Here is a 27,462-nt window from a genome sequence, read left to right as displayed (position 1 = left end):
GAAAAAATTCTAGAATAACTGCAGGTTTCTCAAAACAAGCAATTGGAAGGCCAGTGGTAACATTTATTAAAATGTGAGCCATTCAGAAATAAATAGGTGTAGAGGCCAGTATAGGATAAGAAAAAAATTCTGTAATAACTGCAGGTTTCTCGAAGTCAGCAATTGGAAGGTTAGTGGTAACATTTATTAAAAATGAACCATTCGGGAAGAAATATGTTTTTAGAGGAAGAAATAGAATCTTTTTTTGGTCATGTTAATTTTGAGAATTTATTTGACTTCCTAGTCAAATCAAGAGTCAGGGCAACAATAACAAATGTAAATTAAAGATGGAGATCTAAATTTGGCAGTAACATCACTAGGGAGAGGGTTAGATGATTGTAGATAAAGATGGAGACCCAGGACTAAGCATTCCAATATTTGGTGATTGAACAAACCTGGAGCTCTCAAAAGACACCGGAAAAAAAGCAACCAGAAAAGTAGAATATTCAGCAGTAGAGAAGGAAATACTTCAAGAAGGAAGTAGTAAACTGTGTCAAGTGATGCTAATAAGTAGACTTAGATGAGCTCTGCAATGTGACTATGGATTTTAGCCTTAAGAAATAGATATGGTCTTAATTCTACTAGATTCAGAGGCATGATGATGAAAGAAGTCTAGGTCGAGTGAGTTAAGTGGAGAATAGCAGTAGTTTGAAGAGAATGAAATGAAAACATTAGAAAAGAATGAGTAGACACTTTCCAAGTGTTTCCTTTCTTAGATCACTTACCCATCTTAAGTCATCTCTTAATTCTCTTTTCTCCATATCTACCATCATCTTATACATTTTATCCTTATGTTTCACATTCTAGTTCATCCTCCCACATTGTTTTGCTCTTTGGACACAAAAAGCAGGACCAGGACACACTTTAGTTCTATAATTGAAAATCAAATGTCCTAATATTCCTTTTTAAACCTCAACCAGACTACTTTTAATCTCAACTGATGGTCCATAAAACTCATCTGGCTGTATTACCATCTTAGCCTGTTCTCTTATTATTGCCTCAGCCTCTATATAATAATGAGCATATCCTCTTTTGAAAATATTTTTCCAGTTCCAATAATAAATAATTTTAAAGATGTTTCTTCTGAATCTTCAAGATAACTTCCTCTTTCTTTTTACCTATGGTAATTTTCCTGTAGGCCTCATGGTCCATCTAGCAAAATCCTATGTTTGACAAGATACAATAGGCAGGGCTAGCCCTTGAGACCCCATTTATTTATTTATTTGGGGACTAGTTGAAACCCCATCTTAAATCTACAGCCTATGACTCAATGTATATTAATTTTAATCTAACTTCTAATACTAATAATTCTCATAATTTTTTATTAGTTATTAATTCAATTTACCCTGACCAATCCCAGAATTGTAGCATTCTGATTTTGAAAGTTTTGTAGAGCTGTTTGTTATTCCGACTCACACTTATGCAGATGTTCACTTTGGCAGAAATCATCTACTGTTAACTGCACGTTGAATAAATTTAAAGCTCCATGTTGGTCATTGTTACTGTCAGTGTCTACTCATTATTTTCAAATGGGAAATGTTATCCGTCTTCTTTAATGAGATTGTTCTTGAAGAGAAATTTTACATTGGCTGTCGAACAGCTCTGCTCAGAAAGAGTCAAATCTGAATTTTAAAATTACACATACCTCCCCAAATCACTGACATATTTTCCTAATCACTGGGGCAAAATTTCAGTTTATAAAAACAATTTCATATATTTACCAAAGCCTAACAAAACACAAAGGACAAATTGATAATTGGCATAGAAAACACAAAATGTGCCAAATTGTTCTTCTAAATATTGAGGGAAAGAGGTTAAACATAATGCTGTACTTTACACTAATGAAAATGTCCAGTATATTCTTTTCCCAGAGCAAAATAACATGTTAATGACTCTGCTCAATGTCATTTTTGTTAATGTGACATCCAAGGAAGCACTCCTCCTGGAGCCATAAACTGTGTTCAAGGACAAAGATCAAAACTGCTTATCCCCTGCTTCTCACTGGTGGCTGTAACTGAAGCCCTGTGTCACAATGACCATCATTACTGTAAGTGGCAGCTTAGCCAGTTAGAGTTAGGGCTGTAGCCTATCCTCACTGTTTCCTCTCCTGGGGAACAGGAAACCATGTACTGAAAATTTTTACTACAGCATTCCAGGACTTACAAAAGGGAAGACTCCTTTCCTTTAGCCTGACGACTCCTGAATATTTAATTCCTACTTATTCTTTAAAACTCAAATGTCATGCTTTCACAAGAGCTTTTTTTTTTTTTTCAGTGAGAGAATGGAATTTCAGAATCGATGTAGAGGCGGAGCGGATTAGGATAATAATAAGACCTGAGAAGTAGCTGAGCACAGGATTAAGAGAAGGGAGATGGGAATGGTGGTATAAAAATCTTCATCCTAATATCTTCAGTGTGGAGACTGATGATATAAGTCAAAGGACCACTTCGGCTGACGCTATAGTAAGATTGTGGACATGGAACTGAATCATAGGCTCTAGGGCAAACTGTCCTGAATTTACGTGCTTTTCAAGATGGCCGGACATTGCAGTATTACCCACTAGGCGGCAGTAATCCAACCACCCTGCCTTATTCAGGACTTTGGTATTCCTTAAAAGCACCTTGATATAGCCTGTCCCTTAGCTTCCTGATCTCATTTATCAACCTGGGTGCTGAGTGTTTCCTAGTATATGCTTCCAGTCTTTGCTCTATGTCTCTTAGCTGTTTGATTATTTAAGATATAAACTAAAATATATGTATTTCTTAGTTTGTGCTAAGAACTTTAGATATGACAGGATTGATTGATTGATTTAATTTTCATAACAACTCTCTGAGGCAAGATTATTGTTCCCATTTTAAAGGTTAGGGCACTGAGTAACAGTTTGAGTAATGTGCCTAACTTAGCAAGAAATAAAGCCAAGCCTCAAAAATCAATTTGATTTTGCAATAAAGCCTGTTATACCATTATGCATATAGCCCCATCCGCTCCATTTGACCAAAATACAATGTCTCTCAGATGTGTGACAGCTTTGGCCAGTAGAAAAGAGTTTGTTATTCTCCCACATTCAGAGAAGCAAAGCAGCTACGATGTGTGTGTGTGTGTGTGTGTGTGTTTAAATTTATAGATCCAGCATTTCAATCTAAAAAAGTATTCCCACAGAATAGAAAGTAATGAAAATTTTATCCCCTTTACAATATTTTCAATATTAATTTCAACTCCTAATTTTAATTGTTACAGCTTTGCTAAAATGCATTACTCTTTGCATTTTTAAATATATTTAATGTCATATATGATATGTATTGTATAGATGTTGGTTGGTTTTTAAAAAGGGGCCATGTATAATAACAATAGGACAATGAGCTAAAAATAAGTTGTGTGCACACCATGTTTCTGATTTGGGTGAGGTAAATATAATGATAATTTCTGTTCATGGAGGAAGTAATCATATTTGGACAAATGTTGCATTCTGTTATTATAATATACAATTAAACACAATCAATGTTAATATGTAAAACAAACAAGTTCGTGGGTCAAGGAAATTCTTGAAAACTATGTCAGTTATGCTTTAAGACTGTGGACATTCAAATGTTAGCAAATATTCTTGAAAATCATTAGTAATAAAAATGAAAATAAAAGAATTTTTGGTATTAATAATACTAGATAGTATAAATAACTTGATAGTATAAAATTACCCTCATAGAGGTTTTTATTTTATAATAATTATAAATAGAGTGGAAATCCCAGTAATTATTATATCACTATTATTACCTTCCCATCATTAAATACTAATTATGTGTCTACTAAACATTAAATATTGCCACAACTTTAAGTGGTAGGTAGTTATCATCCTTGTTTTATAAAAAAAGAAGCTAAAGCTTGTTTTATAAACAAAAAAGCTTGTTTTATAAACATAGACGCTCAGCAAATGAATCATCTAAGATCACACAGTAAATGGGAAAGTCTATATGGTTAACTAATTTGTGTGTGTGTATGTGTGTGTGTATGTAAAATACATGGAACTTTACAGAAGCTGGTATTCCAAAAACCTTCTACATTTATTTTGCCTACATATAAAGCTAGCTCAATCCAAACATATAGAAGCTTTCATTGCATTTACAAATATATCACTTTTTTCCTAAATGTCATAGTGGATTTTCTATATAGCGCCTAGCCTTCCCATCCCATTTGGAATTTAACCAATTTTGTTTTAATTGCATTGATGCAACTCTATGCTTTTTAAGTATTACAATAATAAATACATATTAGAGAGTATTTATTACCATTATAAAAGTATTTTGTGGCCAAGAAAAATAAAGCAAGGCATTAAACACAGAATTTAGAGATTTTTGAGTAAAGATCATTAGTTAGGTTTGTTTAGATTGAAAGTGACTGAAAAATCATTACCTTACAGCTTCCTCATCACAATTCTATGTGAAATGAGTAGGTGAGACACTTCATTTCTTTAAAAATAATCCCTGTCAAAATCATAAAACTTTGCTATCACAACTGACATTAATTGGCATCCTTGTTAGCACTCTCCAAAGAGAGGTCAAAACTGGATGTTCATAGAAGCTGAATTGCCCCTTCTTATAAGTGGTTCCTCTGGGTTAAAGAGAAGAGACATGGAAACCTTAGAAAAAGTTTGGCATGTACCTTTATTATAAGAAAAACAAGAGACATTCTTGTTGAACTGTGAGTATTGATTGTTTGACATCGTGGTAGAGCATTATACATGAAACTTACAGACAGATGTCTAAGATAACTAAAAAGATCAGATAATAGTAATACAATTTCCTAGTTTTGTACTCAAAGTATTTGAAGCTAGATGTGGATTTTTATAGAATTTCAGAGAGGTTTGTGGGAGGTGGACATTTTATAAGGGGAAAAGAGTGCACATACCTTATGTTATGTAACAGCCCAGTAGGGTAAAAGGCAGAATACTGTTAATATTTCTAAAAATATATATATGAATATGCATACCAAGTAAATAAAGAAAAGCTATAAACATCCTCATGTCAATTCAGATCAAAGTTTGCCACCAAAACAATGAATTCACATAAGGTTAAATTTTGCTGCCAAATACATTATGAAAAAAATGCTATTATAGGAGATTTTATAATTACTGAATTGCAGATATAGTATTATATAGTTGTACAAAAATTAGGATTATTTGGCTATAAGGAAAAGAAGATTGAAAAGTCATTAAATATAGACTTTATTTGTTAATTTATATTTTCAACAAATAGTTATCAGGCACCTACTATTTGCCAGTTACAATGACAGGAAAACACGATGACAAGACAAATGTGGCCCTACATTTGAACAGTGTTTTATTATCAGCTTTATTCATCTCCACTGAAGCCAGAAAAGAAAGCAAACATTTTAAATGTACCTAAGAAAAATGAAACAAAATAAAAAATAATGCTTCTCATTTCCATATTTAAATGCAGGAAAATGTTATCACAGAAGCTTATGGAATCTACTCACCTTGGGAAAACTTAAAAGATGTATCATCTGTCTTAGATGATTTGGAGTCAATCGAATCAACAATGTGGCTCCTTAAGGCACCAATTCAACAAAGATTCTAACTCAAATTAATTTTCCCAAACTTGATTCTAATTACTTCTTATAGTATAATAGATTTTTTACAGTACCTTCAATGTTTATAGATACAGTTATTTTGCACAGACAGAAACAAATCTAAATAACCACAAATCAAGAGATTTGATGCACATAAATCAACAAAAATCCAATTAAATTTTAGCTAGCTAAACTGACTAAAAGTAAAAAATAAATACAAATATGAACTCGTAGATGAAGAAGTCAATGTATTAATTCTGAATGATCTCCTTTTGAATTAAGAATTTTATGACAAATGGAAATAAAGCACTATCATTGCCATTTGAAATATAATAATGAGGACATTGGTGGTGGTGGTAGTGTTTTAATATCCACAAACCCGTGACTCAGACAGCCAACAATATAAGCACCCATCCCACTGTTAATTATATGGAAACAACATTTTCTATTCTACATCCTTCTTCTATAAACACCATTGTGCTCTCACTAAGATTTTCAAAGAATCACTACGTGCCATTTATTAAGTAATAGTGTATGTAATAATTCTAGTTTTTCTAAAGATATTTCTCCCTTAACATTTAGTAAAGAACATTTTCTGTAGCCATGCACAAACAAATGATTAAACTCAATAGGCCAATTGAGTAGCTGTTTCTCATACATAATCGCTTTTGCAAGCATATTTGTACATACCTCTTTCTATATAGTGGATAAATAAAAATTAGATTTTATTCACTGAAATTTTAAAGATCAAAGCTGTAATGCAACCATCATGTAGTGCTTTGCTATAGCAGGCTGAGATGTCATAAGACATCTTTCCAAATACATCCATTAAATATGCTAGAATATGAATTATTCTTGTAGAAAAAAATGATTATTACCTCTAGAGCAAAATAAAACTTCTTTGGAATGGGTCAGGTTCAAAGTCTTTCCATAAAAAAGATGTTCCTATATAAGTGGAAATTGAAACATTCCTTAGCCTATATTTCACTAGCATGGGAAATTTGAGGTTGTTTACATTTCCACTGAGATGTGTGTTCTGAACCACCTGAGAAAATTAAACAACTATAATTCTAAAATTCTATTAGGCCATTTATCTACACCTTCTCACTGATAGGAGAGGTAAAATCAGTAGAACAATAATTTGATGTTTTTCTTACTGTGTCACAAAAAATTATTTAACCAGTACACAATGAAAGTCTCTGTGATATAAGCAAGTGGTTGCTGTATTCAGCAGTCTTATTTCTCAGAATGAGCCATCAAAATCCAAGAGCTCACAAGGAGATGATGAAAAGGGACTTTCCAAGATGAATATCAAAGATTGCAAGACCAAGATGATAATCCTGCACCCCCTAAAACTTTCCTTTGACTGCCTAGTATGGGTGGATACAGTATTGAAAAAGAGTTATAATGAAATACTGTTTAATTTTCTATTGGGAAAATGTATTTCTTCTGATACTCTTTCTAAAAAATATCCATTGTTAATACCAACTTGAGCTGCTAGACTGCCTGTCTCTCTATCTCCTGGTCTTTACAAAGATAAAAATAGGTAACTTCTGACTGATTGGTCTTTGTCCTATCTCAAGTTACCCCAGTAGTTGTTACCTTAAAGAGCCACAACTACAAAATTGAGGAATGGATTCTGGATGATAAAATAGATTTACCTTCTCTGAAAGCTAGTCTCAGCACATACAAAATGAGGGAATTAATAAAATCTACATCATAGGATTGTTGTGATAAATAATTAAAACAATTCAATGTGAAATACTTAGTACAGTGCCCAGGGAAAGCTTAGTAAATTTTACAGTTACCAGTATTTTAAGAATCGCTGGGTATGCTGCTTTGCACACATGGAATTCATTTCTCTTTTATGTAAGTGCCATTTTTTCTAACTGATGTTTATACATTAAGGGACTACACTGTGTTTAAAAAGCTTTAGACTGAAAATACGTAAAATTCCACCGTGGTTCCTGCCTTGCAAGGAGCTGATTTTTTATATGCTCTGGTAACATTTACTTAATCATTATGAAATTTAATTTTCTTGTCTGTGATATATGGAGTTGGGCTCAACAGCTCTAAATTGTCTTCTTGACCTCTGGGATCATTTTATCCCTACGAGGAAGATACACTTTGTTCACAGCTAACATCATGCCCCATTGGGCAAAGTTGAAAGCTTTTCTGTAACAAGGCAAGGATGCCCATTCTCAGCACATCTAATCTATATAAAGTAATGAAAGTCCTAGCCAGAGCAATTAGGCAAGAGAAAAAAAAATGGCAAATTGGAAAGGAAGAAGTTAAACTGTCTCTGTTTGCATGTGATATAATAATAAGACCCTAAAAACTGCTAGAATTATTAAATAAATTCAGTAAAGTTGCAGGATACATAATCAACACAGAAAAATCAGTAGTGTTTCTATACACTAACAGCAAAAATCTGAAGAAGACATTTTTCTAAATCCCATTTTAAATAGCTACAAAAATTAAATACTTATGAATAAATTTAAGCAAAGAGGTAAAAGATGTCTACATTAAAAAGTATAAAACATTAATGAAATAGGTTGAAGGAGACAGAAATAAACAGAAAGGCATTCCATGTCTGTGGATTGGAAGAATTAATAGTATTAAAATGTTCATACTACCCAAAGCAATCTACAGATTCAGTGCAATTCCTAACAAAATAACAACAACATTCTTCACATACAGAGAAAAAAAAATCCTAAAATTCATATGGAACCACAAAAGACTCAGAATAGCCAAAGAAATCTTAAGCAAAAAGAACAAAGCTAAAGGCATCACATTACCTGACTTCAAAATACACTACAAGGCTATAGCAACGTAAACAGCATGGTACTAGCAAAAAAAAAAAATAATAATTAATCACTGCATTTACAGCCAACTGATTTTTGACAAAGGCATCAACAAAACAGAATTGGGAAAGGACAGTTGTGCCAATAAATGATATTGGGAAAACTGGATATCCAAATGCAAAAGAAACTCTTATTTCATACCATATACAAAAATCAACTTGAAATGGGTTAAAGGCTTAAACGTACGACCAAAAACTATAAATAAAATTACTAGAATAAAACACAGAAAAAACATACCATGACATTGGTCTGGACAATGACTTTTTGGAAAAAACCCAAAAGGCACAGGCAACAATGGATAAACTAGAATGCGCCAAACTAAAAAGTTTCTCTACAGCAATGGAAACAACAGAGTGAGGAGACAACCTATAGAATGGGAAAAAATATTTGCAAACTCTACATCTGATAAGGGGTTAATATCCAAAATATATAAGGGACTCAAACAACTTGATAGCAAAAAAATAAATAACCCAATTAAAAAATGGGCAAAGGACCTAACTAGACATTTCCCAAAAGAACACACGCAAATAGCCTGCAGGTATACGAAAAAATGCTCAGCATCACTGATCATCAGGGAAATACCAAATAAAGCCAGAGTGCGATATCACCTCACATCTGTTAGAATGACTATTATCAAAAAGATGAAAAAGACCAGCCATGGTGGCTCATACCTGTAAATCCGAGCACAATGGGAGGCTGAAGCAGGAGGATAGCTTGAGTCCATGAGTTGAAGACCAGTCTGGGCAACACAGTGAGACCTCATCTCTACAAAAAATTAAAAAAGAATTAGCCAGGCATGGTGGCACATGCCTGTAGTCCCAGTTACTTGGGAGACTGAAGTGAGAGGATTGCTTTAGCCCAGGAGGTCACAGCTGCAGTGAGTGGTGATCACACCACTGCACTCCAGCCTGGGTGCCAGAGTGAGACCCTGTCTCTAAGAAATAAAAAGATACACCATAACAAGTGTTGGCAAGGATGTGGAAAAAAGGAAACGTTTGCACACTGTGAGAATGTAAATTAGTATAGCCATTATTGAAAACAGTATGGAGTTTCCCCCAAAAAACTAAAAATAGAACTACCATAAGATCCAGCAAGGCCACTATTATGTACATATCCAAAGGAATTGAAATCAGTATGTCAAAGAGATAGCTTCACTCTCATGTTCATTACAGCACCACTCACAATAGCCAAGATATAGACTTCAGTGTCCATTAATGAATAAGTGGATTTTTTAATGTGGTATATATATACAATGGAATACAATTCAGCCATAAACAGAAAGAAATCTTGTCACTTGCAACATGGATGAACCTGGAGGACATAACTTAAGTAAAATAAGAAAGGAACAGGCAGACAAGTGCCGTTTGATCTCCCTCATATATGGAATCTGAAAAAGCTGGTCTCATAGAAGTAGAGAGGAGAATGGTGGTTACCGAGGCTAGGGTGGATGTGGAGGGTAGTTGAGGAGATGTTGGTCAGAGGATTCAAAATTTTGGTTAGACAGGAAGAGCAAGTTCAAGAGATGTATTTTACAACATGATGACTATAGTTAATAATATAGTATTCTTGAAAAATGCTAAGATAATGGATGTTAGTCCTCATTACAAAAGAACTATAACTTCAAGAGGTAATGCACATGTTAATTAGCTGGATTTAGTCATTCCACAATGTATATATACTTCAAAACATCATGTTGTACATGGAAAATACATAATATTTTATCTGTCAATTTTTAAAAATTTATACATATATATACACTTTATATACAAGAAAGTAGTTATATACACTTTATATGCAACAAAGTAGTATATATATAATACAACAAAGTAATATATATACTATACTATATGTAATGTGTATATATAGATATTATACAACTAGTATATATATACACTATACTATATATATAAAGTAGTGTATAGTATATATAAAGTAATACATATACTATACTATATATAGTATGTATACATATACACAATACAACAAAGTAGTATATATATACACTATACTATATATACACACTATACTATATATACGTATAAAGTAGTATATATATACATACTATACTATATATATATATACTACTTTGTTGTATATAAAGCCATAAACTAAGCTGAGTAAATGTATTCATCAATTCTGGCTTTCTGGATGAGAAGTCTTGAATAAATATAGTTTTCTTCTTTTCCATATCTATCTATAAATTTTTAAATGCTTAGTCATCATGTCTTTACATAAATGTCAACATTTCTAGCAATAGCATCTGCACCAATAGCACCCTCCTATAAGATTAAGTGGGTGCCTTCAATGCTATATAAATTGAATATTGAATACTATATAAATTGAATATAATTTTTTACTAATAAACTTTAAATGATCTAAGTATATACTACTGTTTACATAAAAGCCATTTTCCCTTTCCTCTTTGCTCTTTTTTCTTTTTTTCAGGTATTACTGGCCAGCCATGTATTTCAGAAAAGACTAAGTTCCCACAAATCAATCTTGAATAGTCTACACCATTGCCCCTTCAAGTGATTGGTCTGGAAAAAAGCTGAGAAATAAGATGTTAAAAAAAATGTCTACAGAATAGTTTCTGGAAAGGATTATTTTTGTTCTTAAAAGAGAACCATAATGAGAAATGTCATTTTACTGCCTTTGGCCATTATTTTTTCTGTGCGATGTCTGGCACTGCAGGAGCTGTTTTGTGACCAAGAGGTAAGGCAGACTAAAAAGGCACAGAGTGGAAAGATGGAAAAGTATGGATCTTTCATGATTTTACTGAATCATTGAATTTATGAACACTACAATTTTATCAATTCTGGACTTCTTGTTATGTGAGATTATAAATGTCCTTATTGTTTAAGTCATTTTAAGTTGATCTTTTTGTAACATCTGAAAGCATCCTGCCTAGGACATAATACATTTGTCAGAAAAGCTAGCTACTTTAACAAACATTCAAGATTTCAGTGGCTTAACCTGATAGAAATTCATTCCTTGTTGACCTCACAGTCAGATTTGGGTCATCAGGGTCTCTGCGGTGTGCAGACATTCACAGCACTGGCTTTTGCCAGTGTGATACCACATCCCTTATATACAATCCGGTAGGAAAGAAAGAGCATGGAGGCCATATTCCTATACCTGGACTTTTGCCATATAACCCTACCTAATCTACTGGAAAATGCAGTCAAGCCACAGGCCCAAAAGGAAGAGGAAGAGGTTTGGCAAACACATAGTATTGTCTCTAATATATACAATTACTTTAACAATTTCGATACAGTAATTTTTTTTCAAAATAATCAGTGTTGGCTTAATCACTTGTCTAAGTGCAAACATCACCTGCTATACCACCTACTAAAAATGTTTACCTTAATAGTATCATGCTTTGAAAGACAAATTTACCATTCATATATAGCCCATAAATATCCCTTATTTTTATCCCATTAAAACTAGGAATACTTTTTCTAAACTTTAGAAAGGGATGCAAAATGAATGGGATTAACTTTATGATATTTTTCAAAAGATCAAGTTTATTTCTGAATGGAAGTAATTCAGTTCGATCAGATTGAGTATTCAATAAAGATGATAATAAAAAAGAATAACTAGGATATTTGAGTTAGAATACAAAAGTACATGTTAGGCTTATTAAGTGAATCCTAGCCAATTGAATTTACTTTCTGTGGATGGATTTTCAAAACCTAGAAAGCATCTCTAATATCACTGCTGATTTGTTTCTCATTTAATGTTCCTTTGCTATACTGGAAAGATTAAAGATTTAAAAGAATTGTTAAATATCTTGTCAATGATTTCTCATTTAGATCTTTTGTTCTCTCTCTCTCTCTCTCTCTCTCTCTCTGTGTATGTGTGTGTGTGTGTGTGTGTGTGTGTGTGTGTTTTCTCGGTTGGCTACTTTTACCTACTATATTTTAGAAATAAGGTTTCTGGTGTAACAGAGCAGTCCATAAATCAATCACAAACACTATCCAGTTGTTGTCGGTAACCAATATCTAATACTTATGGGAGAAAAAAACTCAGGAAACAAAGATAACACTGAGCCTCTTGTGGGAGATTTCTCATGTCTGGTGGGTGACAGAGAAAGTGAAGTAAGACCAATCCCATTACCACTAGTTATGCTTCAGCCATTCCAATTTCATTCATTTTGCTTTTATTTCTGATGTGCAGAGGCTGTTTGCCTTACGGGAACAGGCAAGTCTTGGAAGAATGTACATTAAAAAGTTATGAAGAGTACATAATTTATTAAATCCAACTCATTATTGGAAACTGTTAGCATACAATTCATTTAATAGGAATCATTGGTGGAGAAAATGACTGTTGTTTTGATCTGATCACATAAGCTATGGTGTAATTTTCCTTGTCTATGGTGATTTACTTAATCTTGAACAACATGCATACTCACTTAAACTATGCTTGCTGCTGGGAAATAGACACAAAGGTTTTGTTATTTATTAATGGCAATGGCTTTACATTTTTATTACATTCTGTAACAAATAGACTCTCCAAGTTTTCAGCAAAATAATTGAATAATTGAATAGAGTAGCTATAGCCCTGAGTGCAAAATGGACAAGAATAGGAAACCATTTTACTGACAAATACCAAGGCCTATAGACCCGTAATCTATTAACAAGGTTCACTCAGTAAAACAATCAATCAAACAAAAAAAGATGTCTGTGTGCCTACTATGCACAATGAGTGAGCCTTAATGTTGTATAAAAAATGGCAAGAGGCTAAAAAGACAAGTTACATACATGAAAATAGTTATCTACAGATAAAAGGCAGCATGTTAACAAACACTAGAGGATACAGACAAATACAAGAGGTCGGAGGAGATGGGATCTCAATGACAAGCGACAGGCAAGGGATAATCCTTATCTAGGGAAGAGCCCCATTTCTAAACCTAGGCAAAATTTCTCTAAGTAATCTTGTAACATCGTTTTCCAATCTGAATGTTTTAGAACTAACTCTTAATGGCAGGATAATTTCAAATACTATATTAAATTTATTTAACCATTTATTTAGCCCACAGGAACATTTACTTTATTCCCAGTTTTTCCCACTACAAAGGTACTATAATAGTCCCCCTCACAGTATTTTTGCTCCTATTTCTATAGGATACATTCCCAGAAGTGGAATTGCTGGGTCAAAAGCTGTATATATATATATATATATATATATATATATATATATATATATATATATATATGTGTGTGTGTGTGTGTGTACATGCTGTTATATATGTTATATATGTTATAAATATATGTATATATAACATATATGTACATATAACATGTTATATATATATAAGCTGTGTATATATACACACACACACCATATTTATATATTCTGAATACATTGTCATATACCTTTCCAAGAAAGCATTCAAGCTCACTTCTCCCACAGCAAGGTCACGGCATATATTTTGCCCACATCATTGTTGGAGGTAGTGCTGTCACTCTTTTGAAGTTTTGCAAGTCTAATGGTAGGAAGTAGTCTCACACTGTGACTTTCATTTTCATTACCCAAAACTCTCAATGAGTTTGACATCCTTTCACATATATTTAATGGCCATTTGGATTTGCATTTTAATGAAATTATTTTCATCCTTTGCCTATTTTTGTATTGGGTTGCATTTCTTCTAATAAATAATAAATCTGAAAGCATACTTACAGATTTCTAAATTTTAATTTCCTGTTAACAGACAAAAATTATGAATTTAATAGTGTTGCTTAGTTTCTGCTGCACACAGTGCATGGTGCTAGAGTGCCATGGGAGTTACAACATGGTTAAATTTGATAGTAGAACTGAAATAGATATGGAAATAAAATAAAATACATCACACAATTAATAAATTTAAGAAGAATTTTTTTTTTTGTTAATATGGTCAAGAAAAAATTTTCAGCAAGGAGAATGTTAGCTTGGATTTTACGGGTTGGTATGATTTTGGTAAATGTTATCTGAGAAAAGAGCAATCCATGTATAAGGAATAACAGATTTAAAAAAAAAAAAAGGAATAATTTTAATGCCAGAATAGTTGACCTAAGGTCTTGCTCTGGTACCCAGGCTGGAGTGCAGTGGCATGATCAGGCTCACTGCATCCTTAACCTCCTTGGCTCAAGCAATCTTTCCACTTTGGCCTCCTGAGTAGCTGGGACCACAGATATGCACCATCATGCTTGGCTAATTCTTTTAGGTTTTGTAGAGATGTGGTCTCACTATGTTTCCCAGGCTGGTCCTGAACTCCTGGGTTCAAGCTATCCTCCCACCTCAGCCTCCCAAAGTGCTGGGATTACAGGTATGAGACACCATGCCCAACTGCAAATGCCTTCTAAGTGTAGCATTTTTTTAAAAAAAAGTTATGCTTCTTGTTAAGAAACACAGAGAAATCTGTTTCTTTGTTTCAAATTTAAAATTTTAGCAATCACTTGTAGCTATCACTTATTATATACAGTCTTAAGCTGTAATTATTTGAAAATCAGGAAAACCTGGGAGTTACATTAACACTATTTTCTGTAAGAACACTAAAGTTACTAAATAGTAGCTTGACTAATAAAAATTAGCTTGAGTATAAAAATTAATACAACTTTCTAAAACATCTAATTTAAAACGAGAGAAAATCTCTGATTCAATGTGAATTGTGGTTATATTTGACTTTGAACATACTGTAATCTATTCTGTGTACTGTCCATGGATTATTGAAATCTACAAATAACCCATGTTTCTGAAAAGCCTTATCAGTTATATGAAACAAGGTACTGTTAATGCTTGAACAACATGAGTTGGAACATCATGAGTCCATTTTTAGATGAATTTTATTTTGCTTCTGCCACTCTTGAGACAGCAAGACTAACCCCATCTTTTCCTCCTCAGCCTACTCAACTTGAAGATAACAAGGATGAGGACTTTTATGATGATCCACTTTCACTTAATGAATACTAAATACATTTTCTCTTTCTTATGATTTTCTTAAGAACATTTTCTTTTTTCTGGCTTACTTTATTATAAGAATGCAGTATATAATAAATATCACATGTAAAATATGTGTTAATTGGCCGTGTTATCAGTAAGGCTTCTGATCAATAGTAGAATAATAGTTGTTACATTTTTGGGAAGTCAAAAGTTATACACAGATTTTTTTTTACTGCAAGGGAGGTCGGCACCACTAACGTCCATATTGCTCAAGGTATCACTGTAAGAAACAGCAATTTCAATGGCTCACTCTGGGGGGATAGAGTGCTGCTTCTTTCCCTCCACTGTACAATTCTGAATATATAGCTACTTCAAAGTCTCCCAAAATAAACACAGAAGTCCCTGAGGGTACCTAAGCTATTCTCAAAACAAGCGTACAGTTCATTTTATCTTCTGCCTTTGCTGGGCATTGCGGACCCTCCCCTATGGTGCCATCACTTCCACCCAGCACTGTGAATTTTTCATATGCCATTGCTGCTTCAACAATCACAACTAGGTGCTATTGCTTCTGCCCTGAACACTCCATTTTGCCAGGCAAGGTTACTGCTTGTCCCCTGTCTGTTAAGCAATGTTGTTTTCAGCATCTAGCACTAGAATCTCCCACTATCTTCTTCTAGGCATCACACCCTCCTGTGAGGCACTGCCACCAAAACACTGGAGAGCATGAGGTACGAATGCTGTGCAACGGCCAATGGTAAAGAGTAAAAGGATGCTTCTCCTCCTTCTTCATGTTATGGACTCTTATGGGAGTCCCAAACATCTGCTGCCTGTAGTAACTAATCTATTAGTTATTAATTAAAACCCTCTCTCTTCCAGTAACTCAGACAGAATGAATGCTGAAGAGAGGATGCCGATTTTAAAATGCCCTCACTGCAGAACCTGAAACTTCTTCCCCTCTTTGGCAAGACAAGGATGGGGAGTATCCAGGATGCACAAGAAGGTCACTCAGCTGGAGCTCTGTTGGAGGAGCACTGCCTCAAAATGGTTCTGACCTGACAAAGTGAGGGACCCTATCAAGCTTCTGATCCTCAGGAGAAGTAGAAAATCAAGAGTTTCAGAGTGAAGTTCTATGTCCAAGCCAGTGAAATCTGCAGTGCAGAAGTCACCGTAGGCAACCTCTGAAGAATTCACACATGCTTGCCAAGGAAGCAAGTCTATTTGAACATCTGTATGCCCAGAAAGCTCTAATAGTGTGTTACAAGAGAATTATCTCATTAAGACCTTTCCTTCAGGTTAGTTCTTCCCACTCACCTGCCTTAGCTTCAGACTCCAACCCTGATAGATCAGAAAGTGAACTAGAAGGCAAAGATAAAGGAGAAGACCACAAAGCTCAGGAAATATGAAAGATGCTGACAATCCTACCTTTCCGCTACGGACTTCCAGCCTGAAGCAGGCCCAAGCTGGGGGAAAGGAGAAGCTTTAGCTCTGCATGCAGGTGTAAAACATTTCAGTTCTTAAAATGAGATTCTATGGTTAAAACTGCCAGAAAATTGTTTTAACTATCATAGAATGACCAGAAAAAATGACATTGGACACACACTACTCCTACAGAGCAAGTTAAAATGGGTAGAAAAAAAATGCTTTTCTCCTGGAGATCAATGTATGTGTTCCTTCTTTTCAAAACAATAATTATTTATTTTTTGCTATATGACACACACTCTTCTTAGCCATGAAAATGAAAAAAATACATCGATTGACTTAATATTCAATACAACTCTATGAGACCAACACTATTATTATCAATCCCACTTTATAGAAAAGGAAATTTAGGTACAGAAATCTGAAATAACTTGTCAAAAATCACTCAAATAGTGAGTGGCAGAGTTGGGATAGATTGTCACCTATAAGAATCAGTAAAATCAGAAGCATCAAGGACAAAAAGAAATTCTGAATTTCAAGAATGCAATCTTTTCTTCCATAAAGACTATGAACTGTTTTCCTTTCAAATAAATAGGCTGCAATAACAGAAAAAAAAACTTGAATCTTTTTTATGTTCTCACAAAGGCACTACACATATAATTCTAAAATGAATTACAAATAAAATGGAAAGTTAAGATAAGGAGTAACTGAGCATATTTCATTTATTTCTAAACTATGTTTTCTGAATGTTGTATATAATGAAGAGGAAAACATATTAGATACTACAGAAAATCAAATTAATGATGTAGAAGAAAGCATAAGAAATTTTTCTAAAACATAAAGAGATGGAATAAAGGAATTAAAACGAGAATAAAGAAAACAAACCATGTAGAGAACAGATTCCCAAAGCTTAATCAAAATATATAAGGGTAGATACAGCAGAAACAATAATCAAATTAATGAGAAACTTCCTTCATCTAATAAAACTTCATTCTGACATCTGAGTAAGTGCCGTATTTCAGGAAATCAATAAAAAGAAAACAATATCAAAATATATCTAGGAGAGTTATCACAGCTAAAAGGCAAAAAGAATTCTATAACCACCTAGGGAAAAAATAATACTAGGTACAAAGAAATAAGACACATTCTGCTCAGATTGCTCTGCAATACTAAACGCCAGGAGACTGTAGGCAATATTTATCAAAGTTTGAAGAAGTTATCCATGAATTTTGTTTTGAGAAAAATTGTCAATTTATATGTGAAGGCAGCAGAAAGATATTAGGTACGTAAGATGGAGAAAACATTTCCCAGGTGTATTGTCTGACCATATGAATCAAAGACACCCTGAAGGACAAAAATTAAAATCTAGGAAACTGAATGTCATGCCTAGAAAGGATTGGTGGTGAGCACTGACAACCTGTTAGTCATATTGAGATACTTACAAATGCAATAGAAACTCTTAATTGAACTCAATTAACAAGGGCCTCTATTCTGCCATGTAAATCCACTGATTCTCACTATTTGTTTAGTCTGTTAGAGCTCCCATAACAAAGTATCAGGGACTGACTGGCTTAAGCAACAGAAGTTAATTTGCTTACAGTTCTGGAGGCGAGAAGTCCAAGATCAAGGTGCTAGCAGAGCTGGTTTTCAGTGAGGCTTCTTTTCCTGGCTTGGAGATGGCCTTTTCTTGATTGAGTACTCCTGGTGTCTCTTCCTCTTCCTATAAAAACATCAGTCTTATTGGATTAGTGACCCACCTTGAAGACCATATTTAATGTTAATTATCTCCTTAAAAGGCCCTATCTTCAAATACAATCACAAAGGGGATTATAAACTTCAGTATACAAATGTGAGGGGGGACACAATTGTCTATTATAGTGTTCATAACTACCAGGCTACTCTTATTTCCCACTATAAAACCTACTAACTCTGAATGGTTATTGGTAAGGGTTACCCTTAGGGCAACAGACTACCTCCAATTTTGCTTCTATTAAGTTGCAAAATGATGAACTGAGAGTCAGCTATGATAAATTTCCAAATAAGAGCTATAATTACCAATTCAATAATTTATCTAAATATTGTACAGACCAATGGAATGGTTGTGTGAAAAGCCTAGAGAGTTTTTGTATCTAAGACCAATTCTAATGTTTGGAAAAACTCAATAAAAGAAAATTATATGATGAAATTGCTTAATTAATTAATCGTGGCTGAAGCAACTATAAAAGAATGAGGGTAAAATTTATAAACATCCAAAAGGATTCTACCCTCAAATTATTTCGAAAGTGTCCAATTTATCACTTCACATGAATTAAACAGAAACCAAAAACTGTGGATGTTATTTTCAGAAGGTTGTATATGTAAGAAAGCCAAAGTGGAACTACAATTAGCAGAAACATCCTCAAAAGGATGTCTCAATCCTACATCTAAACATAAAAATGAAATATACATAAGTGGCTTATGCTAAAATAAAAGGTTTAATTATAGGTGTATTATTTTAATGAGAGTCAACTTTTTATTACTCAAGTAATTATGAATTATAATCATGTTATATAAGGATTCTTCTATATTTGTTTAAATAACAGTACAAATGTGAGTATAAATCATTTTTTAAATTATTATTATTATACTTTAAGTTTTAGGGATAAAATTTTTATTTATATATTTGTTTAAACAATAGGTTTATAACCCCAATTTTTATTAAAATTAGGTTATCAGAGTGACTTGGTAGGTTGTATAACGTTCATTTTTACATATAAATATTATAGCTATAATTCACGTAGGGGTTTCAGATATCGAGGAAGAAGATGTGATGACTAGGGACAGTGGCACACGGAGGCTCTACTGGGCTATGCTGGGACAGAGTTGCACAAAAGGGGAGGCCTTTCACAGCATAAGGCTATTCAGAGGCTATGGCAAGGGGGCCATCACCCTGAGGGGGAAGGAGGGCAAGAGAACTTCTGGAGAGGAGGGAAATCAGAGAGGGGGCTAATATGTTAGGTGATTTTTGCTCAGCAATACAGCTGGAGTTGTGTGGGTCCAAACACTGTAAAGGGCAATAGGAACTTGGAGTCCTATAACCACAAGACTATCTAATCAATGGCCCACAGAAATGGGGTGAGGTTTCTCATTGTATATGAAGTAGGCAGACTCTAAATGGCTAAAAATCTGTTTCTTGGGCTGAGCTATTTTTTAAATAGTTAGATGGACAAAAGTTTGAATTTGGTACCAGGAGCTTCTGAGTCTCTGTGTGTCAACCTGCAATAAAGAAATAAAAAACCTAAGGACCAAAGCACAATAGCTATCTTTGGATCTTTTATATAGAATTATAAGTAGTATATACTTATATGTATATAAGTATTACATATGCCTATAAATATATGTGTTTATATATGTATATACTGATATTGTTTCATGCTGATATTTGTGATATTCAACCATGAAACTGCTGTACTAGAATTGCCATTAGTGATCATGAAAAAGAAGGGGTTGAATATTTATTTCCCCTAGTGAAAATAATTCAAGTGAACAAAAACTGCATATAGACAAAATCACTAATCATCTTTACGAAGTATAAATGTATATTTTAATGTAATTGCACATAAATTATTTTAGCTTATATAAAATTGCCAAAAGAATGAACTATTGGCATGCTTTTCAGAGGAAATTTTAATTATTTTCTGTTTTCTCATCTTTATTTTCATTCTTCTGCTTGTTGTTTCCTTAGAGTCACTCTGGCATGGCTTCAAGGGAAAGAAAGTCAATTGAAATACATATTATTGATGTTACATTAACAGACTCCACAGCTAGCAATGTGAACCATGAATATACCCACATAAAATACAAATGGCTTCAATGATGGGGGGAGGAGGGAAATAATAAATAACAGCTCTAAAATTGTGTGAAATGAAAATAAATTCATCACTTCAATAAATTAACAAACAGGACCCACTAGGCTTATAAAAATGCAAAGCACTATGCACTTTAAATGAAGTTAATAAAAGCAGATGGGGAATATTTTATTAAGAAGCCATTAAACAATAAAACAAAATTCTAAGATAACTGTGGGTTGAAAGCTTGCTCTGAAACTAAAACATGAGTAATAACAAGGATTGGGATATATGTTAGGGGAAGGAGAAGCAGAATAGCTTAATTCAACAATTTATCATTAGGAACCCAGGTGCCCAGGATATCAAGGTGAATACAAAAATGTTTGTTTGTAGCAGGACGAGCCTCAGATAAAACCCCTCAGACACCGGGTTAAAGAAGGAAGAGGCTTTATTTGGCCAGAAGTGTCGGCAGACTTGCGTCTCAAGAACCGAGCTCTCCAAAGAAAGAGTTCTTGGCCCTTTTAAGGGCTTACAACTCTAAGGGGTCCACGTGAAAGGGTTGTGATAGATTAAGATCTATAGATACCACATGTGGTTAGAGTGAGGGGTTAATCTTTAACCTCAGGCCTGGTCAGTGGTGCGGGTTGGTCTTGCCACTGACTTCATTCCTATTTTTTTTCAGCTTTTACTTCCTCCTTCTCTTCAGAGACAGGAGACAGTAAGAGAAATGGCCTCTCTCCTCATTCCCCCATTTGAGAACCTCACTCACTGGTGGGAGTTCTCACTCTCATCTGCACTACCCAGGTCTTCCTGTGAGACAGATCAATAGTGATACATGTAATACCCTTGTGCTGAGGTCTTTTGATGAACTAAGGTGGTAACAAAGCCTCTGGAGAAATACAGGTACCATACAGGCGAGTAACATGCAGGTTCCTAACACTGTTATTATTCCTATTATAAAAGTTTTAAATCCTCCTAGAGCTAGAAACCATTTTCCAAACAGGGATCCTGTGCCTGTGCCAAACCTGCACAGGCACATGTGCCAGCTTTGTCATGCCTCTAACTATCCTCATGCTCCGGCCATGTGTGGGCCAGTCAGCTTCCAGGTATGACTGGAGAAGGGCTTGCCATCTTGTTCAGAGTCACTTTGCAGGTGTTGTCCAGGCTTGGTCTCGCCTCCCAGGTCTCAAGTGTTGCAGGTTTTACATAGCTATGGTGGATCCAGGCTGGGATTCCCTCTACCTTTAAAGCTGTGGGAGTGGTCAGGACGATGGTCTGGGGTCCTTTCCACCGTGGCTGCAAGGGGGCTATGTTCCAATCCTTGATCCACACCCAATCACCTGGGGAGAAAGGGTGAACTGGGCACAATAAGCTGACAGGGCACCTCTCATTTACCCAGGCTGAAATTGTTTGTGTAATTTTCCCTAAAGCCTGTAGCTGTCACTGTAACTCAATTTCACCTAGCTCTCAAGGAGTGCCAGGGAGTCCCCATAGTATGGGAGGGGGACTGTGATACAATATTTCATAAGGGGAATATCCTGTTCTTTTAGAAGGGGTACATCTACTCTTAAACAATACCATAGGGAGAGCTTGTACCCACTTTAATCCTGTTTCTTGACACACTTTCCCTAAACTATTTTGATAATCCGATTCATCCGCTCCACCTTTCCAGAACTCTGTGGTCGGTAAGTGGTATGTAGTTTCCATGTGATCCCCAATACCTTTGTTGTCTTCTGTACCAAGTCAGCCACAAACATCGGCCCATTGTCTGAGCCAATTCGTAAGGACAGTCCAACCTAGGGACGAGATCTCAGAGAAGCACACAGGTTACTTCACAAGCTTTCTCAGTTTGTGTTGGATAGGCCTCCACCCACCCAGAGTATGCACCCACTAGAACTAGCAAATACTTGTTACATCCACATTTGGGCATCTCGGTGAAGTCTACTTGGAGATCTTCAAAGGGGGCTGCTCCATAAGCTTGTATGTCAGGTGGGACGGTTGGACCTTGCCTAGCGTTGTACTGCCAGCAGGTGACATACTGCTGCACCACTGTTTTGGCAAGGGCTGACAGATGTGAGATGCAGAAGTACTGGCCTAACAACTTTTCAAGTGACTCTTGGCCGAGGTGGGTGGTCTCATGTACAGCCAGTACGACTGCGGCTCCTAGCAGTTGTGGCACAGATATTCTTCCATCTGATAACCAGATCCATCCCTCTTCTATCACCTGCCCTCCCTCTGCCTGGAGAAAGTCCTTCTCTTCTTTAGAATAAGTAGCATACTGAGAGTCAGTGTAAATGTTTACAGTCTTACCTTCACTTAGCTCTAAGGCCCGAATAAAAGAAATGAGTTCGGCCTTCTGAGCTGAAGTACCCTGGGGCAACAATTTGGCTTCAATAACAGCGTCCAGGGTTACCACTGCACATCCCACATAGCTCTCTCCTTGTGGGTTGACGAAGCTGCTCCCATTCACGTACACTCCCAGTCTACTGATGTCCAAGGATGGTCTCAGAGGTTGGGCCTGCTAGAATAAACTGAGTCCAACACCTCTACACAGTTATGTTCAACTGGGCTGATACCAGGAGTAAGGTGGTGGGGTTCAAGGTGTTGCAAACTTCAATGGTTATGCGGGTATTTTCACAGAGCAAGCTTTGGTACCTACTTAGTCTAGCATTTGTTAGTCAGTGATGTCCTTTGGTATTCATTAAAGTCACCACAGCATGGGGGCGCCTTTATGTTCAGGTTTTGCCCAAGAGTCAGCTTATCCACTTCTTGAGCCAGTAGGGCAGTTGCTACCAAGGCCCTCAAACATGGGGGCCAAACTTTAGGAGCCTCGTCTAGTTGTTTAGAGAGGTAGGCCACCAACCTCAGCCAGGGCCCCACAGTCTGGGTCAAAACTCCAACTGCCATCTTTTCTCTCTGACAAACATATTGTAAATGGCTTTGTCGGGTCAAGCAGCCCCAGGTCTGGGGCTGGCATGAGTTTCTCTTTTAACTCATGAAAACCTCGTTGTTGTTGGGACCCCCGTTCGAAAGGTTCCTTGTCGGCCCCCTTTGTGACTCCATACAGGGTCTTGGCCAGTACTACAAAGTTTGGGATCCATAACCTGCAGAACCCCATAGCTCCTAAGAATTCTCTTACCTGCCTTCTGGTCTTAGGCTCTGGTAGGTTGCAAATGAACTGCTTTCTTTCTGATCCCAGGCTGTGTTCCCCCTATCGGATAGTAAATTCCAGGTAACGTACCTGCTATCTGCAGATCTGAGCTTTCTTCTTGGACACCTTATACCCACAGTCCTCCAGGCGCCAGAGCAGAGTATCCGTTCCTTTGGTGCACCTGACTGCCATCAGGGGTCCCAGCAGGAGGTTGTCAACGTACTGGAGCAACACGCAGCCTAGGTCTCTGGTAGGAAACTTCTGGAGGTCTTGATCCAGCGCCTCCCCGAAGATGGTGGGGGAGTTCTTCAACCCTTAGGGAAACCGGGTCCAAGTATACTGAGTGGTGACAGCTGACCCCAGATCTTCCCACTAAAAGGCAAACAGTTTTGGCTGTCTGTCCCTTTGCCACTAGTACTGCTGCTGCCTGTCCTCTTAGCACTATGGGAGGTCTAAAACCAGCTGTAACCAAATGTCTATGTACAGAAACTGGTCTGGGTGTCCTGGCTTACCAGTTACCTTGTGTCATACTTTGAAACAAGGGACCTGTTTAGGCTTCCTTCTGATAGTCAACCCACTTCTAATGCCAGCCAGTCTAGCTCACACAAAGTTCTCAATTTTCCTTGTGTCATAGTGTGTCCGGAATTGGTGGGTTCTTGGTCTCACTGACTTCAAGAATGAAGCCGCAGACCCTCGCGGTGAGTGTTACAGCTCTTAAGGTGGCGCGTCTGGAGTTGTTCGTTCCTTCTGGTGGGCTCGTGGTCTCGCTGGCTCAGGAGTGAAGCTGCAGACCTTCGTGGTGAGTGTTACAGCTCTTAAGGCGGCATGTCTGGAGTTGTTCGTTCCTCCCAGTGGGCTCGTGGTCTCGCTGCCTTCGGGAGCGAAGCTGCAGACCTTCGCGGTGAGTGTTACAGCTCATAAAAGCAGTGTGGACCCAAAGATTGAGCAGTAGCAAGATTTATTGCAAAGAGCGAGAGAACAAAGCTTCCACAGTGTGGAACGGGACCCGAGCGGGTTACCACTGCTGACTCGGGCAGCCTGCTTTTATTCTGTTATCTGGCCCCACTCACATCCTGCTGATTGGTAGAGCCAGAGTGGTCTGTTTTGACAGGGCGCTGATTGGTGCGTTTACAATCCCTGAGCTAGACACAAAGGTTCTGCAGGTGCCCACTAGATTAACTAGATACAGAGTGTCCATTGGTGCATTCACAGACCCTGAGCTAGACACAGGGTGCTGATTGGGGTATTTACAATCCCTGAGGTAGACATAAAGGTTCTCCACCTCCCCACCAGACTCAGGAGCCCAGCTGGCTTCACCCAGTGGATCCCGCACGGGGGCTGCAGGTGGAGCTGCCTGCCAGTCCCGGTGCCGTGCGCCCGCACTCCTCAGCCCTTGGGTGGTCGATGGGACTGGGTGCCTGGAGCAGGGGGCGGTGCTCGTCGGGGAGGCTCAGGCCGCACAGGAGCCCACGGTGGTGGGGGGAGGTGCTCAGGAATGGCGGGCTGCAGGTCCCCAGCCCCGCCCCGCGGGGAGGCAGCTAAGGCCCGGCGAGGAATCGAGCGCAGCGCCGGTGGGCCGGCACTGCTGGGGGACCCAGTACACCCTCCGCAGCCGCTGGCCCGGGTGCTAAGCCCCTCTTTGCCCAGGGCCAGCAGGGCCGGCCGGCTGCTCCGAGTGCGGGGCCTGCCAAGCCCACGCCCACCCTGAACTCCAGCTGGCCCGCAAGCGCCGCGCGCAGCCCCGGTTCCCGCTCGCGCCTCTCCCGCCACACCTCCCTGCAAGCTGAGGGAGCCGGCTCTGGCCTTGGCCAGCCCTGAAAGGGGCTCCCATAGTGCAGCGGTGGGCTGAAGGGCTCCTCAAGTGCCACCAAAGTGGGAGCCCAGGCAGAGGAGGCGCCGAGAGCGAGCCAGGGCTGTGAGGACTGCCAGTACGCTCTCAATAGTAACTCCATAGTCTCCATTAAATCCTTCCTGAAATTTTTCAACATAGTTCCTAGCGGAGTGGGCTTACTTTGCGTTCCACCTATTTTCCTCCCGAGACAAAACAACACTCACACCACAAGAAGGAAAGGGTAAAGGGGTCATTCACTCACCTTGCCCATCTTAAACTCAAGCACTCACTCACTTTCACTTTCCTTTCTGCAAACAGGTCAAGCCAAATCAAAATCAACACTGAGACCAAAGTGCCGATAAGGGCACACCGAGGGTGATCAGGCCACCCTTCCACTCAAATAAAGTGGGCAAGTTCCCAGGACCGGTCCTACCGTATTCCAGATGTCCGGACTCCAAGCGCGGTTCCTTCCCAGTGTTCAGCTGCTGCGTTGATCCTCCGCGGGGGGGCCTGCCCTGCACTGCTCTGATGAGGTGTTCCACCAGGGCAAATGCCTACCCGGCAGCGCTCTCAGGATCCATGTCTCTCAAGCTGGCCAGAGTTCCCCGCAGGGATGGTCCGCAGGGCAGGCATAAGCCATCTAAGGGGCTGCCTCGACCTTCCATTAATCACCTCGCTTCCTGGCCAGGGAACCAAGAAATGTAGCAGGATGAGCGGCAGACAAAACCCCTCAGACACCTGGTTAAAGAAAGAGGACGCTTTATTCCACCAGGAGCGTCAGCCGACTTGGCGTCTCAAGAACCCAGCTCCGAAGAATGAGTTCCTGGCCCTTTTAATGGCTTACAACTCTAAGGGGTCCACGTGAAAGGGTCGTGATAGATTAAGGTCTATAGATAGCACATGTAGTTAGAGTGAGGGGTTAATCTTTAACCTCCGGCCTGGTCAGTGGCACCGGTTGGTCTTGCCACTGACTTCATTCCTGTTGTTTTTCAGCTTTTACTTCCTCCTTCTCTTCAGAGACAGGAGACAGTAAGAGAAATGGCCTCTCTCCTCATGTTCAAGGATCACCATATATAGGCAGCCATTGTAGTTGCCTTAAAGTAATTCAAAGTCTAGTGGATAACAAAACAAAGTATATATTGGTCTTTTTCTTCATAATTATAGTGTTTGTCTTTCCCACAAGACCTTTTGAATATAAAAACTGTATTTTCAGGTTTTTTTTACTGTATTACTAACACTTGAGCAGTGATGTTTGCATTCATAGGCACTCAATAAGCATGTACGTGTTTTTTTGTTTGTTTGCTTTGTTTTGTTTTTTGAGTCGAAGTCTTGCTGTGTCACCCAGGCTGGAGTGCAGTGGCGCGATCTCGGCTCACTGCAAGCTCCGCCTCCGGGGTTCACGCCATTCTCCTGCCTCAGCCTCCGGAGTGGCTGGGACTACAGGCGCCCGCCACCACGCCCAGCTAATTTTTTGTATTGTTAGTAGAGACAGGGTTTCACCATCTTAGCCAGGATGGTCTCGATCTCCTGACCTCGTGATCCGCCTGCCTCGGCCTCCCAAAGTGCTGGGATTACAGGCATGAGCCACCGTGCCCGGCCACATATACATGTGTTAAATTGCTTAATAAACATTATGGGAAGAGCACCAGCTTGGATTCTTGTTCTGCCTCAAGCGTAAAACCAGAGTTTAGCCAAGAAATCCTACTACCTGCACTGAATTTTGCTATGTAAAGTGTTTTTTCCTTCCTGAAGACTCTCATTTCAAGCTTAGAGGTTCTCAAAGTTCAACATTTTTCTTTATCTCTAGATAGAGAACCCACCTTATGTAGGAAT

At 37.7% G+C, this 27,462-nt stretch overlaps 1 long non-coding RNA gene across 1 annotated transcript; it reads right to left on the bottom strand.

Moving 5' to 3' along the window:
- Positions 1 to 9,154: 9,154 nt before the first annotated feature.
- LOC134810066 (uncharacterized) lies at positions 9,155 to 26,467 on the bottom strand. The gene is made up of 3 exons (XR_010157183.1): positions 26,063 to 26,467; positions 18,419 to 18,540; positions 9,155 to 9,248 (listed from the first exon to the last, which is right to left on the bottom strand). It is a non-coding gene; the product is annotated as an uncharacterized LOC134810066 (long non-coding RNA).
- Between the last annotated feature and the right edge of the window lie 995 nt (positions 26,468 to 27,462).

The sequence above is a fragment of the Pan troglodytes genome, chromosome 4 (assembly GCF_028858775.2).
Source record: "Pan troglodytes isolate AG18354 chromosome 4, NHGRI_mPanTro3-v2.0_pri, whole genome shotgun sequence".
NCBI lineage: Eukaryota > Metazoa > Chordata > Mammalia > Primates > Hominidae > Pan > Pan troglodytes.
The sequence above is the reverse complement of the archived record's forward strand: the minus strand, read 5'-3'. Positions and strand labels throughout refer to the sequence as shown.